A 12,725-nucleotide genomic window follows, 5' to 3' on the forward strand; every position below is an offset into this window, starting at 1 on the left:
CTTTCTGTGACACTGAAGTGACTAAAAAATCAGAGAGTGACTTTAAAAGTTTAAATAAAAAATTCTGGTATCTGCAAAACACTAAAAACAGGGTCACATTCATAAGTTAAATTGTCTCCCAACTCAAGCATTTTATGATGCATAATGTGAAATACGGCAAAGTCAGCTCAGGAGTTTGTAGTGAGTACTATCTGTTCTGAAAAGGAAGAAATTAAAGCTACATACAATAGACTTCCTGCGGGGAAGGTGAGAGGGAAGGGAACTCAGCATCCCAAAGGATGCACTGGGATAAACCCCAAACTAAACCAAGAGACCTCAGTCATCAAAGCTACAATGTTATGGAAGAAAATCCAGGAAGCCAGACCTAAAAGAGGAACAGAAAGGAAATGGAGGGGGAGATAGAAATAAAGAGAAAGAACAAGAAAGAAAGAATTTAAGACAAGAAAAGATAACTTTGAGAGAGTTGCCTAGACCTGAAAAGCAATGGAGGTAGTCACACCACCAGACTTCCAGGCTGACATACATTTGTGGGGGCCAACACAAGAGTCAATCCAATACATCCCCATTATCTCATAACCAGCTAGACACTGTACATGAATGTACACTGTCATACTAGACACTGTACATGAATGTGAAGTCTTGTGGTGAGCTAAATTCAGAAGCAACTCATCTATAAACTAACACTTTATGGCAAGCAGGCCTATGGTTCAGACCAGCCTTAGGATCTCCCTGGAGAGAAGAGAGAGGGCAATAGAGGATCAGTTCTTGCTCTACAGCTTGCACCCCCATCCAGACAGCTGGGATATAGGTTAAAGATGTGGAAGCCTGAAGGAGGGGGAAGAAACGCAAAAGAAGGAACCCTACTTTGAAAAATAATCTATGTTTGTGGTGTACATTTTTACTTTGGTTTGGTTAACTTTTTTCAGACAGTAAAGCAGCCTTGGGTGATGCTGAGAAATATGAGACACAGTTCTGTGGGCATAAAAGGTTTACAAAGCAGCACATTCAGGCTCTGCTAGTAAACCTGCACCCTCCAATCTAACAGAGAGATGAGGAGTTTCCTCTGCCAAGTTCCAAAGCCAGGGTGCAGTAGCACTGCACAGTGTGAGGCTCCCCACACCAGGAGCCTTGCTGTCACGATCCGTCCTTACAAACGGGATTCGTGGTGTTCCGTAGGGGTGATCTCAGGGTGCAAAAGAACCGACACGGTACAAGGGGGTTTGCAGTGATAATCAAAACAAATGCAGTTTTATTGAAATCACCACAGCAAAAATGTGATAGGGGGATTAAGGGAGAGAAAAAGATAGAGAAAGAGAGAGGGAGAGAGAGAGGGGGATATAGCTACCAAGGTAGAGACAAAGTCCTTTGGTCCAGTTCAGTCGAGGATCCGCCTGTTACGCTGGGGAGATCTCAAAATCTCTAGCTAACTCAGAGGTTTTTATTATTGAAAATTGTGGGGGGGGGGAATGTATACAATAGGGAATAGATGTAACAGGTAGCCTGTGTTCTCAGTAGTAAATGAGAGCCATTGTTTTCCTGGTCCAGTGGTCACAACCCGCAGGCAAACATCTCGCTTTGGTCAGCTTGCCTGCCCCACACACCTCCCCCGGGCTGGGGATTTCAGTCCCAGTCCTTGGAAGGAGGAGAGGGGCCTTTTAGGAGTTGCATGTCTCAGTCCTTAGTGGAGAAGCTTCTTACATCTCAGTCTGTTTGTCACGGTGGTTGTAAAACAGGGGAGGGTCTTCTGTGGGAGACCACCCGAAACTCAGGAGAAGTCCAGCCAGGCCGAGAGGTGGGACAGCTTCCAAAGCTATTGTTGCAAAAAGGGCAAAAAGTGCCCCCTTCTTAACATACAGCAAACAACACCTGTGAAAACAATAACTTAACACTGAGCTTTCAGGTCTCAGGGCCTTTGGCATGTGACTTTCTCCTTCAGAGCCAGAGATTCTAGACAGGGGCAATCTTCTCTTCAGTGGTCTCCCAATGACAATCGTGAGGCGGATGAGGGAAAATTCGGACAGACTCTCACACCTGCAAAGCTCACACCACAAAGCACCTGCAGCCCTGGACAGCCCTCAGTCACCTCAGTATTTACAGGCTTCTTCTTATCAATGCAGACTAAAATTGTACTCATTTATACTTATTGCAATGTAGTCTGGGCTTAATTGTGTTTTTTCCCCAGTAAGAAATTCCAGTCTTTGTTAGTCTTTGAGACTAACATGCAGTAAAAGCCCTTGACAGGCACTGGTAGAAATATGGAATTATTTAGCATTCTGTAAAGGAATGGTAAGAAGCTGCCTTCTTTCTTTAGGGCTAATTGAGTAGTGATTAATGGCTGATTTGCTTGTCTTTAACCCTGATGTTACTAAGGAAGGGTTGCTCAACATTTTCTGTGCCATGTGGCAAACACCAGTTTTGAATATGTCAGATGGAAGGACAACAACAGCATAAATTGGTGCTTGTCTGTGCCCAAGTTGTGCTGCTGAGCACTCCCTGAAGCACTAGCAGCTCTTCCCCGATGCCTACAGCTTCTCACTCTCACTCCTGCAGAAACAGCAGCTGTGGTGGGAGGCACTCAGAGAAAGAGGCAGCATTGCAGACCTCTCTCCCCATGCCTGTACAGCAGAAAAGGGGCCAACTGCAGCTCATACTCAAGATTTCAAACAGGTAAAATGGGATGTATAAAAAGAAAAGCAGAGAGAAGAGTGTCATCTGCTGCCATGGACTGCAGAACAAAACTTGCTTAAAATTTGTCAGCTATTTAGTTTTCCTGGTAGTATAAGTCTCAATAATTTTAGGAATAAAATTGCCAAGTATTTTCACACCTTACAACTCACTATTCTAGATTTCCCTTATCTGTTTCCAAGAGTTAAATCCTCCTAAAAAGAGTCCATATGTGGAATACTGGTTTCTGTCATACTGTTAATAGCTTTTCAAAACACCAAACATTTTTTTTCAGCTTTTTTTCATCCTTCCTTGTTTTTCCCTTATTTCCTCAATTAAGTTGATTGATATACTAAACCTTTGAATTAACAGGCAGACAAAAAAATCATATTTATAAGCAGCTAGTGAGACCCTCCATAGATGAGAATTTAGGATGTGGTATCCCATCAGTTTAAACACCATCTAGGCTGTAGTGTTCCTATTATCCCCACTGTAGCCCAGACAACTTTCACTAAGACTTTCTTTCACTAACTCTTCCACAGCAGTACAGGAGGCAGATTCAGATGGAGACTAGGTCACTTTATGAGGTGCATCCAGTGGCTAAACTGTGGTGGAATAGAGTGAATCATAAAATGGTTTGGGCTGGAAGGAACATTAAAGATAACCCAGAAATAATAAAGAAATCCTCCCTGCCAAGCCTTCCACTAGACCAGGTTGCTTGCAGCCCCATCCAACCTGGCCTTGGAACACTTCCAGGGATGGGGCATCCACAGCTTCTTTGGGCAAGCTCTTCCAGTGTCCCATCACCTTCACAGCACAGAAGTTCTTCCTAAAGTCCACTATTAGGTTCACTGTGGAACAATATCCTTAGACTATATGTGTAGAGTGAAAAACTGCAGAAAGCTCAATTTTTTGCCAGCTGTGGGTAGGAGGAGATTTTTCAGCTCCTACAACTTGTAATGTTATACAGGGATATAGTATCACAAGCTACTTCCAAGAAGTAGAAATGGGTGCATCTGTGGTTAATGTTTCAGAAACATCTAATTAGGGTCGAAGGAAAGTTGAGGCATCAAGGCATAGCTTCACAAGGTTAACCAGGTGGGTGCTCCAGGGAACAGGAAAAGAAGGTAGATGTAAGAAACAAGTATTAACTCTGAGGGCAGCTGGGAAGCCGCCTGGTGGAAAAGGACCTGGGGGGGTGCTGGTAGCTGAACAGGAGCCAGCTGTGCCCAGGTGGGCAGGAAAGCCAATGGCACCTGGCCTGGAGCAGCAATAGAGTGGCCAGCAGGGCCAGGGCAGGGATTGTCCCCTTGTACTCAGCAACAGTGAGGCCACACCTTGAGTGCTGCGCCCAGTGCTGGGCCCCTCACTATAAGAAGGACAAGAGTCCAGAGAAGGGCAACAAAGCTGGTGAAGGGTCTGGAGCACAAGTCCTGTGGGGAGTGATTGAGAGAGCTGGGGGTGTTTAGCCGGGAGAAAAGGAGACTCGGAGGTGAGTGACCTCACTCTCCACAACTCCCCAGTAGAAGAGTGTAGCAAAGTGGGGGCTGGCCTCTTCTCCCAGGGTATCAGCAGCAGGGTAAGAGGACACAGTCAGTCATAAGCTGTGCCAGGGGAGGTTTAAGCTGGACATTAGGACGAATTTCTTCTCAGAAAGGGTGATCAGACATTGGAATGGGCTGCCCAGGCAGGTGGTGGAGTAACCATCCCTGGAGGTGTTTAAGGAGAGACTGGAGACTCAGTGCCATGGTCTGGTTGTCGAAGTGGTGTTCGGACACAGGTTGGATTCTATGATCTCATGTCCTTAATGACGCTGTGATTCCTCGGGAAACACGTTCTTTAAGGTGGAGCTGCAGCAGGTCGGTTCCTGCCCTCCCTTTAGAAACTCGCATAAAGCCGCTCAGCGTTTTACACAGGAAACCCGTAAGGCAAACCGAGCGAGCAGCACCTTGCTCGACGGCCGGGCCCGCTCGGCCCCTCCCATGGCGGCCCCGCCGCGCCCAGCGAGGCGGGAGCGCGCGCCGGCCCCTCAGCGTGCGGCCCGCGCGGATACCACGTCAGCGCCCGCCCCTCCGCGCGCTCCCGCGCCAGCTCCGCGCGCCGTCTCCCCCCTCGGCAGGAGGCGTGGCCAGCCTCGTTCCCACCCCTCAGCGTAGATATAAAGCTGGCGAGCGCGCGGACCACCCCCTCTTTCCCGACGGAGCTCCTGTTATGGCGGTACACGGTAAGGCGGCGCGGGATGCGGTGTCTGCCGCTGCTCCGGCCGGTGGGGGGGAGGGAATGATTTCTTCCTTTTGCTTGGACGTTCGGGAGGGTCGCCCTCAGTGCTGGTCGCGTACTGCTTGAGGCTGGAGCCGGCAGGTGAAGCTCTCACCCTTGGAGGCGCGATTAGAGCCAGGGGGAAGGCGACCATAATCCAGCTATGGGGCCGCAGCCGCCCGTGGACGGTGCCCTGCTGAGAGCCATGGAGGTGCGAGGGGACTTGGAGAGGACTACATATCTCAGCATGCCCCGCGGGAGGCTCCCTGCCGGAAGCCGCGTCCCGAGGCGCGGGGCAGGCTGGGAGCGGTAGGCGGCGGTGACCCGCGTGGCGCCGCCGGGCCCGCGCCATTTTGATCCCCACCCGCGGCGGCCGGGGCCGTGCGGCGGTGCCGCCCCGCCGTGCCCGCAGCCGCGGCTGCTGCAGCCTTCAGGCCTCTGGGTTCGTGCGTAAAATGCAGGATAAGGCAGAACCACCTTGTTCGTGTGGCAGAGGGTCCGTGCACATGCTTGTGTTATCCGTACATCTTTTTGGAGGGCTCAGCCACTGGCATCATGGCATTGCTCCACAGCAGACTTAAAAAAGTACTGTGAAATCCACACAGCGTCCCAAGGAAAAAAAGACTTGCGGTGATGTTCGCACGGGTCCCAGGACGAGGGAAGAAATGAGAATCTTGACTCCATGTTTTAGAAAGCTGATTTGTTATTTTATCATATATATTATATCAAAAGAAAATTGTATACTAAAACTGTACTGAAAGAATAGAAGAAAGGATTTTGTCAGAAGACTAACAAAGAAAGGAAAAGAATGATAATAAAATCCCGTGAGAGTCCAAGACAACTAGACTGTGATTGACCTTTAATTAAAAACTACATAAAGCCAATCAGAAATACACCTGTTGCATTCCACAGCAGGAGATAATTATTGGGTTTTTTTTTTCTTCTGAGGCTTCTCAGCTTCTCAGGGGAAAAATCTTAAAAGAGGTTTTTTTAGAAAATATGTCCATGACAAAGATCCACAACATTTAAGTGATAGCTGATGTAAACCATGAGATTGTGTTCTAACTAATTATATTTTCTTTATATTTTTAAGACAATGACATTGCATAATAAAGAGATTTGTTACAAAAGTAAACCGCTACCACCCCAAAGTACTGACAGAAGCCTGTTGTGTGCTTAAGATGCCTTTGTCTCCTCTGAAATGCTGATGTCATTGAACCCATAGTACTTCAAAAAGAACGGGAAATACCACTAAATATATCTACAATTCCAGGCTCTTACCTGCAAGCAGAGATTAGGATGTAGGTGGATTTACATAGGAAGTTGTCAGGTGAATTCATTGTGTGTTTAATTACCTTGTCTGACAGTCTGAGTCACACCTTAGATTACTGAACAGTAAATTTTTGGAACTTAAACCATTAGTAACCCTTGATTATTGAGTTTATTACACTCAGTAAGCATAAAGTTTATCGCATGCAGAAGTGGAAGCTTAACTTGACGCTTTCTATAGCTTTAATTGTTTTGTGATAGGGAACAAAATGTGTGATAGGTTATCTTTCATGGCCTGATGCATTTACTCAGTCTGTGTAGTACAGAGTGATCAGGTGATATCAGGTGATAATGTATTGTCATTAATTTTTTAAGCTGCTTGAGTTGGTGGATTTTGATAATTGCTACATGGTTTAAGCAGTTCTCTCAACCAACTTAAATCAGTTTTTCAAAGTGATTCAAACCTTTCCTTGAAAGGTCTTTGGACTGAGGTTTAATAGTGGTATGTGCAGTTATTTCTACAATGCTTTTCATATATGATTTCACGTGGGTGTAACTTGAAACTGCATTTCAAGCAGTCAAGAAAAGCTTGCTGCTTTTCTCCTGCAAGATTGTGATTTAGTACTTATCATGCTGCTTCTAGAGATGGTGTTGATGATTATTGCCTCATAATCTGTGTGACTTACTGGCCTGGTAATATGACTGCTGTTTTCAAGTTGTAAGGCTGTCCATGTTTGTTTTTAGGTGTGATGGAGAGGAGATTTTCATTGGTGCCAAGTACATTGTACGTTAAGGTAACAGCTCTGCAATTTTTAATGTTGCTATAGAAATGCATTTTTGTTTTAGACCAAGTCAATAAATACTTGTGTTTCATAACTTGGTTTCTGTATTTTATGTCTGTCAAAGTATGGAAAGTGCCAGAGAGTTGACAGTTTTGTATGGCTACAGAGCAGGGCAGAAAGAAAAAACTACATTGCATTTTTATAACTGCCATCAAAGTAATAAGTAATTTGATGATTTTTGGGTGTGGTGCTCTTTGAGTTAAAGTCAGTCTGTCGGTCAGTTCTTATTTTGACTTTTGCTTGCAGAATTTTACCTTGTCAGGTATTTCACCTATTCTAGAAGAGTATTAAATTTTTTAATAAAAATGTCAATTTTTAGTGCTTGGTGATTATGTTTCTGACATAATAACATGAGAGATAATACTACACCACAGCAAGAGACGTTTGCTAGTTTAAAATGTAATTTTTCTTAATTTTAATTTTAGCACCTCATGGAAGGACCATCCCAAGTAGAAGAATACTGGGTACACACAAGTGGATTTTCCTGAAAGTTGTGTATGTTCTAAATGATCACCAGTGATAAATTATTAACAAATGGATTAGAAAAATATGCATAGGATTCAGTTAGTATGTCATTAGCTTAAAAATTGAGGTATCAGTAATTTTGGGTGTCTTTGATATGGTCTAGAACTGCATGGGCTGGGGGTTTGGGAATAGATATTTATGTTAGAGGAGCTGGTAAATGCCTGTCCTGAAGTGTTCATACTAAATTTAAAGTTTACCTCAATGTATATTTTAATTGTGAATTTGAACTTTATTGGGAAATAAGTATGAAATAGTGTTTAGTCAAAGAAAACAGGACACCTGGAGGCTTATTAATATAAATAAGCAAGTGCTCCCCTTTTTTAATAAAAATGTCTATTCACTTTTTCAATGTATAGCTGTTATTCTCACTACTTTTAAAGAAAGAAAAAAACTCCAGGATCTGTATTCTTTAAATTTTACTTAAATGCTTTTAACCAGTTGTTACAGAAGTAGAAATTGGTTGTTCTTACTGACTTATATTATACATGAACTTGTTGTAATTTGAGATTTTACTCAAATTTCTAGAGTGGCATGAACAATTTCTAGTATTGACAATGTGACATGTCCTGAAGAAAGATTTCCTTGCAACAGGAACTAAAACAGAGGTAATATTTATTGATTAAACAGCAGATGTTTTTTGTTGGTTATAATTTATTCCCTTTTTAGTACATTGGTAGTGAAAGAGGTGAAGGTTATCTTGTGCAATATATGAATGTATGAGTGGTGTTAGAGTTCCTGTCACTGATACTTGTGGATAATGGTGAATCATGCTGAAACTGCCAAACCTGGTACATTGATCAGCAACTTCATAAGGGTTTGGCTACTGAGATCAAACCAAACTTAGAATTTTTCAATTGTAAGTCATCCAAGTTGGTGTTGGTTTAATGCTGTTGCTGTGTACAAGTGAGGTGCCAGCATGCACCAGGCTGTGAACAAGAATGTTGGTGCAATATTTGAACCCATCTCCGGTCTGTGTTAACACAAATAAGTAGTCTGTTGCAGAAGCTTGCATCTTTAAAGAGCAGAGAAGAGGAAGTGTCAGACTTCAAGTATTCTGCCTTACAGTGGGTAAATAACAAGCACTAGTCAGGTGTGGTCAGGAAGTGTTGGTGGTGTTTGAAAGCTAGTGGTGATGTTTGCACTTCAGTCCTCTTGGGACTGTTAATTTAGGGCTCAGATGTGAGCATTTAGGAAAAGTCATATTAAAGACAAAGGTGGAATTTGATGGTAAATTGTAGTGAATTCTAAATTAAGCTGTTTCAGCTCCAGAGATAAATTACTTCTAGGGCTGGTATAATGTACTTGAAGGAGGCAAAGAATGCTCACAAGTGCTTACTGTGCTTTAAGAATAATAGCAGTGGTTTCTCCAAGAAATTCATTCCCTCCTAAGTATCTGAACTTAACATTTTTCAGTAAAATTCACTTCACTGCACTGTTGTTTGGGTCCACAGACTGGTTTTAGTTAAAAAGTTAGAATGTAGAGAGGAAGAACATCTCATTTTCCTGTGTTGCTACACACCTATAACTTTATTCTACTCCTTATTTAAGAAAGGTACCTTTAAATACTTAGCTACCAGTACTTTGTTTTAAACAACAGGTTATTTTCTATATGTGAAGTTCAAAGAGTGAAACTTCTTGTGCAGCAGCAATTCCCCCTTCCTATCATAGTTCATACCCAGGTTGAGCAATAGCTGGGCAAGAGAAGCAAAACAAATCTTACTGTGACATGACTACACTTCTGATTGAAGGTTCCCAGAACTTGCTGTGTGCTGATACTAAGGCAGAACATGTTGAATAATGCAGTTTGGTCTGAGGCTAAATAGATGCCAAGTTGTATTTTGAGTAATGAAAGAAAACTTCTCTGAACTATTAAATGTCTTTTTTACAGGAAAACCCTGTTTTATAGAAAACAAATAGGAACAAGGGCTTTTGGCTTATTCAGGTATGTAACTGAAAATCTTCTAAAAAGAGAATCTTTCTGGTTCTAAGTCTAAAGTAACTGTGTTTACAGTTTGGGTCTTTTTGCATTGTGATAGTTACAAACATAATTGATCAATTGATATGGTAAGTCATAGCTGGCATTTACAAAATACTTGTTCCCCAAGCACAGTGTGAGCTGATAGCTGTGCCTAACCTTAGCTAACCTAACCTTGGCTTTCAAACCTACGTGAAAAGTTTTAAATAAATGTACATGATTACCGAAATACAACAAAATGCTAGAGATTGTAATACAAAAGCTAAGCAATCAGAAACCTTATGGAATATTTCCTATTAAATTTTTTGTTCATTTACTGATTTTGTCTCATCTGTGATGATCCTATCCCGAACCTGAATTCCTGTTGAAAAACTTTATATACGGATCCGGAATCTGAGACGAGACCAAAATACTTTATTTGAACTTTCTGGGAAGTATTAGTCTTTGTGGGTTTAGGTTTTTTGTCGGTTTGTTTTTGTTTCTTCAGAATTAGCAACATGTTAATACAAACTGTTGTGTGCTTACTTGCAAATTGAAATTTCTACCTTGGATGAACCATTTTACTTAGATCTTGTTCTCCTTTTTCAGTGATGAATTGGAGCGCTTTGTCAGAACTGCCTGACAAATGTGGATGATCTAACCAGAAGGAAGTGTAACACCTGAAGAGATTGTGACTTGAAGTGGGATGCCATGCTTTTAAAAGCGTGCTAAAACAGCTTTCATTTTGTTCAGTATATACTGTCTCTGCATATTCAAAACACCATCTTTCCAAAATACTGAGCTGTCTTCTGTAGGAAGTGTAGCAGTAATATTAGGGATGGAGTACTTGGAAAACCCCTTGATTTTTTTACCCTTTTAAAATACCATATGGGTACAGAGTCTTGCAGATACTAGAGATCTGTGATAACTCCTGACGAGCTCACAGGCAGGCCCTGTAAAGACAAAAGTGAAAGACAATGTCTACAGCTTGCATCACTGTATCTGGCAAGGGAGTGAGGAGTTGGGGTTTTATGGACTGCCCTTTCAGCAGGAGAAAACTAGGATCACAACAGTGGAACTGCCTTTTGAGGAATACACTGGCAACAGTACTGCTTGCTCTCTAGGGGAAAGAGGTTGGTAGTGGGAAAAGAGAGTTACATTGGAACTTGGGGTTTTGTCTTGGTTTGAAAAGACAGGTGTCTGCTAAGGAAGGCAGGAGCCTCCCTTGAAATCAAAGTTAAGCAGCATTCAGGCAAATATATAGGAGTAGGAATAACAGTTCTTTACTAGGAAAGATAAAAGCAAAAATAAAAATGCAGTAATACAGACCAACACTGACAGAGTCAGAATACAGCCTGACAACCCTGTTGGTCAGGGTGTTGGTAGCAGTCTGATGAAATGGTGACTGCAGTGCTCCTGGAGTGACAAGTGTCATTCTGGTGAAGCAGTGATCGTGTAGAAGACTGTAGTTTTCCTCTGAAGGTCCAGTGGTGGTGTAGATGGGCATGGTCTTCCTCTGGGAATCCAGTGGGAGAAGGCTGACTGTGGTATTCCAAATCTGATATTATATCCAGGTAGAAATGCCTGGCTCCTCCCTCTGGTGGAGCATCTCACAATTGGATCAGTCATGCAATGAGACCTAAAGGCCCGTTAACAGAATGTCTTCCTGGAGGGAGGATTGGTTGTGGAAGAGATAAAGAAAACTGCCCAATTAACAGAAGGATACCTGCCCCATCTCTAACAGATGGCAAATAAAATACACACCCTCAGCTACATCTCCAACCTAAGTTGGCTTTTAACAGTCTCTTATAAAGAGCTGGTGCTGTAATGACAGTAGCAGCAGATTTGCTGTATTCAGCAAGCTGTCCCTTTCACAGGAATGAAGGATCATAATTTGAATCACAAAAAGGATCACAAGTAAATTTAAAGACAAGTGATGATGTACATTAGGTAAAGTTGGCCTTTAAGCATCACTTTCAAGCCTTATTGTCAGGAATTCTTTATAACAGCAGAAAAAATTAAAATAGCATAATTAAAAATAAGTATCCAGCATGCTACTGAGGTGGATGCGAAGTATCTGACTGACCTCCAGGAGTGCATTGGCTCACTGAGCTTCTCCAATGGTTTGCTTGTTAAGCACCGCCAGCTACTTTGGCTAAAGGCTGCTCCTTTCAAACATGGAATGGTAAATCAGACTATTGAATACCAAGATCTGCAGAAATAAACTGGAAAACAGCTTTCTCTTCGTTGTTTTCAATAATACTTGTTTCTGTTAACAAATGTTCCTGAGGATGGTGTGGTTTTTTGTGTGCCATGCTTTGTACATGCTTTTTGAATAAAGATGAGGATGTTAAAGTCATGGCTGTTGCATGTCAGCTGTGGATCAAACCACAGTGTTCCTCGACTGCTTGTATTTCTCAAGAGCTATGTAAGGAGTGTGGCCTTGTGCTGACTGGTGCAGCATGTACTGAGCACACAAAGCTTCGTGTTGTGCTTGAGTGGCTCCAGGACAGAAACTACCAACTGCATACTCAAGAAGTCAGAAGGTAAGATTAGTCTAAATCTGCCCACTGCAGATCAACAGAAAGTGGGTGCTGTTAACAGCATCTGGTAGAGCTGCTTGACAGGTAAGTCTAGAAGTTGTCAGTCCTAGCTATGTCTCTTCTGGATGTTAAGATGTTAAAGAGCAGAGAGATAGTTGAGAGAGTAGCAATATTTGGTAAGTGCTTCGGTGGGAATTCAATAGGTATTCAAAGGCATATATAACCATTACAGGATCAGAAGAGTGGCACATGTTTTTGAGAATAAAGGTATCTTTATCCTTTAGCTGATGTTAATACAGAATGCTCACCTTTAAAGAGAATGCTATATGTATGTGCAGTAAACTTCGTGAAAGTGAGTTTATCTTGTGATGTTGGGAATGAAATAGAAGACTAAAGGTTCAGGGTTGTGGGTGGCACTTCAGGTACCCAAAGTATTTCATGACAGTCTTGCTCTATGTTCTAAAACATTTGTTGGGGATGGTCTGGGAGGTAGGATTGGCAGCAATAAAGAGTGCCAGGAAATAGTTACTGCATATCGGTGTGGTGGAGGTGTGTCTCAGAATGTTAAATCATGAAAAAGATTAGGCTCTCAGCACATAAAAGAAGGTAGATGTGGCCAATGGTAAAGTATATTCAGTATTGAGCTGTAGAACTTTCTCAAGGAACGAT

At 42.6% G+C, this 12,725-nt stretch overlaps 1 long non-coding RNA gene and 1 other non-coding gene across 2 annotated transcripts; both read left to right on the forward strand.

The window, feature by feature from the left end:
• The first annotated feature begins 4,859 nt into the window (after positions 1–4,859).
• Positions 4,860–11,853, forward strand: LOC131555367 (uncharacterized). The gene is made up of 6 exons (XR_009274536.1): positions 4,860–4,888; positions 6,937–6,986; positions 7,460–7,529; positions 8,085–8,164; positions 9,448–9,501; positions 10,123–11,853. It is a non-coding gene; the product is annotated as an uncharacterized LOC131555367 (long non-coding RNA).
• On the forward strand, positions 9,863–9,934 carry LOC131556395 (small nucleolar RNA SNORD50). Its single transcript, XR_009274631.1, has one exon. It is a non-coding gene; the product is annotated as a small nucleolar RNA SNORD50 (small nucleolar RNA).
• Positions 11,854–12,725: the final 872 nt, after the last annotated feature.

The sequence above is a fragment of the Ammospiza caudacuta genome, chromosome 3 (assembly GCF_027887145.1).
Source record: "Ammospiza caudacuta isolate bAmmCau1 chromosome 3, bAmmCau1.pri, whole genome shotgun sequence".
Taxonomy (NCBI): domain Eukaryota; kingdom Metazoa; phylum Chordata; class Aves; order Passeriformes; family Passerellidae; genus Ammospiza; species Ammospiza caudacuta.